General features: G+C 42.1%; 1 pseudogene; it reads left to right on the forward strand.

The window, feature by feature from the left end:
- Window positions 1-1,667: 1,667 nt before the first annotated feature.
- LOC128776628 (small nucleolar RNA U3) lies at window positions 1,668-1,785 on the forward strand (annotated as a pseudogene).
- Window positions 1,786-3,028: the final 1,243 nt, after the last annotated feature.

The following is a 3,028-nucleotide window of genomic DNA, read 5'->3' on the forward strand; positions in this document are numbered from 1 at the left end:
TCAAAATATTTTCTTTTTTTTTATTTAAAAATTTTGTTTAACGTTTATTTATTTTTGAGAGAGACAGAGACAGAATGAGAGTGGGTTGGGGCAGAGAGAGAGGGAGGCATGGAATCTGAAGCAGGCTCCAGGCTCTGAGCTGTTCATCAGCAAAGAACCCGACGCAGGGCTCGAAGTCATGAGCTGTGAGATCATGACCTGAGCTGAAGTCGGACGTTCAACCGACTGAGCCACCCAGGCGCCCCCTCTTCAAAATATTGTCAAACAGAAATAGGACCATGCTGTATTGATGTTTTGATTTTCTTTAATTGACTTAATGGGTTTTTAAATTTTTTAAAGTTTATTTTTGAAAGAAAGAGAGAGAGAGAGAGACCGTGAGCAGGAGAGGGGCAGAAAGAGGGAGACAGAGGATTCGAAGCAGGCTCTGTGCTGTCAGCACAGAGCCCGATGCGGCCTCGAACTCGTGAACCATGAGATCATGACCTGAGCCCAAATCAAGAGTTGGCTGCTTAACCCACTGAGCCACCCAGGTGCTCCTTCATAGTTTTAATAATAGATTCATAAATGCATATTAATAAGGAAGTTTGGATAATACAGAGAAAGTTACAGTTAACTTTGACTGCCACCCCCATTCCCTGATTTTAGTCTCAGAGGAAACCATGTTAAAAATGTTATTTGTATTCTTCCAGGCCTTTCTGCATTCACCTGTGGCAACATACCTTCCCCCCGGCTTTGTACGTGTGGCTACTTAACTCTCTCCCTCCATCTATACTGATATTTATATAGATTTTGGATTTCTTTGATTACTGGAGTGATTGAATATTTTTGTGTGTTCACTGAGAATTATTTTTTTCCTTTACTTATTATAGATATGAATCCTGTAGGTGTTGAAAACTTTAACCATTTGTTGCAGGTAATCTTTACTTTGATTCGCACTGAGATATTTTATAAAATAAAAAAAATAATTATTAAAAAAAGACAGAAATGGGGGCGCCTGGGTGGCTCAGTCAGTTAGGCGTCTGACTTTGGTTCAGGTCATGATCTCACGGTTTGTGAGTTCAAGCCCTGTGTCAGGATTTGTGCTGACAGCTCAGAGCCTGGAGCCTGCTTCCGATTCTGTCTCCCTCTCTCTCTGCCCCTCCCCTCCTCACACTCTGTCTGTCTCTCTCAAGAATAAATAAACATTAAAATATTAAAAAAAAGAGACAGAAATGTAGAGTGTAGACAGTACAAATCCCCTCTGTTGGAAGGATGGAGTTGTAGCGTTCTTTTCACCTCCTTTCCCCCTTTCTGTCCTTACTGTTAAGGTCATAGTCATTTTAGGGTACCGTATCAAAGTTTTGTTTTGAGAAGTGGTCAATTTTAGCAGATCTAGAGTGGAGACAAGACCAGTTTTGAGTTGCCAGCATTGGGATGGGTAGAGAAGTGGAAAAAAGGATCCAGGGGAGGTTCTGCGAAGGAGATCAGAGATTGAGGGTCCAAAGGAAGGAGGGACTGCCAAACGTCCAGCTGAGAGAAATTCTATATGGACTGAAGGAAAAACACAAAGAAGTGTTTCTCTCATCTTCTGGGTGCCATGTCTGCCTTGACTGGTTGAAAAGGTTGAAAACTGGTTGAAAACCTCGTTTTCCTTCGTATGGTCCTTGACCTGATGCCCTTCCAAATGGGCAGGTTCTGTCCTGAGCGTGAAGCTGCCTCTAGGTGTTGTTTCTGCAGTTACCTTGTGCTGTTGATGATTCTTCTTCTCCTCCTGTGGGGGAGTCAGAGGGAGAGGACACAGCCTGAGCGGTTTCTGTTTTATTAAAAACAAATATTCCCTGACTTGACACACTGAGGTTATAGAACATGAACCCAAGAGTTCTCTCACAGCCCATTTTTGCTCTCTGAGGAAGCACCATGAGGCTTCCTCCCCTGCAAATGCTATGATGTTCCTCATATCTCAACACCATCTCCCCAGCCCCCTGGCCCTGTGTTCAACTAAACTGATCTGCTTGTAGTCTCCAGGACACCTATGTATTCTTTCTTGTCACCTGATTTTCATACATTTCCCTGACTCTGGCTTGGGCGTCATCATTCTCATGATCATAAACTATTAGTTCTGGCCTCTCAGTTCAGTTATCCCTTGTTCCAAGTAGCCTTTAGGACCAGTTCCTTTCTTTCCGTGCCCAACATGCACACACACACACACACACACACACACACACACCCAGTCTGGGTTATGTACTCCTTTCTATGCACTTCAAAAACACTCTTGACCTACCCACCACAGCACCAATCTCACTGTATTATATTTCTCTATCAGAGCTGTCTCCCTGAATAGCAGTGACTTCCCTGAGCATGCCTATTTTATCTCCTTATCTCCTTTGACGTACACAGCACCTGGCACACAATAGTTACCCAATAAATGTTTAAATATTTGTTAAACAAATGGACGAAAAACGTAAATGAACCAACACTGATATTTATAAATTCTTGTGTGAATTACCGTATTCTAGTTAATCCTTTTTCAATAGATAGCACACAAATAAACTCAAGTTTTGACTTTATCCAAAGTTGAAAATCTGAATAGACTTGTAATTGGTAAAAGACTGCTACAATGGCTATCAAAAAAAAAAAAAAAAGAAAAACCCTTGCATTGTTGTGCATCTCTTACTTGTTGGGATTCTTTTTAGCATAAATATAGACTTGGGGACTTCCGCTTCCAGCCAAGAGGTAGGAATAGAACCAGATCTGCCCTCTCGCCTGAAACAACTCTCCTGCCCCAACTGACCCAAATTAAAAGATAAAATGTTTGAAGCAGTGATTTTCAAGATACTGGACATAGGACAATAAAGAACAGTGATTCTCAAGAGACAGAAAAAAATATATAAAACAATGAGGTGAGCCTATGACTGCCCCAGATTACTACCCTGAGAGGGTATTGAGGTCACGGCCCAGGGAAAGGGAACCCAGGCAGAACCCTAGGGACTTCTGAGTTGAGCAGACAGAGTGGAAAGTCTGGGGAAATGAAAGTTGCAGTTCACAGAGA

Source organism: Panthera pardus, unplaced genomic scaffold (assembly GCF_024362965.1).
Source record: "Panthera pardus isolate Hobbes unplaced genomic scaffold, ASM2436296v1 HiC_scaffold_1, whole genome shotgun sequence".
Classification (NCBI taxonomy): domain Eukaryota; kingdom Metazoa; phylum Chordata; class Mammalia; order Carnivora; family Felidae; genus Panthera; species Panthera pardus.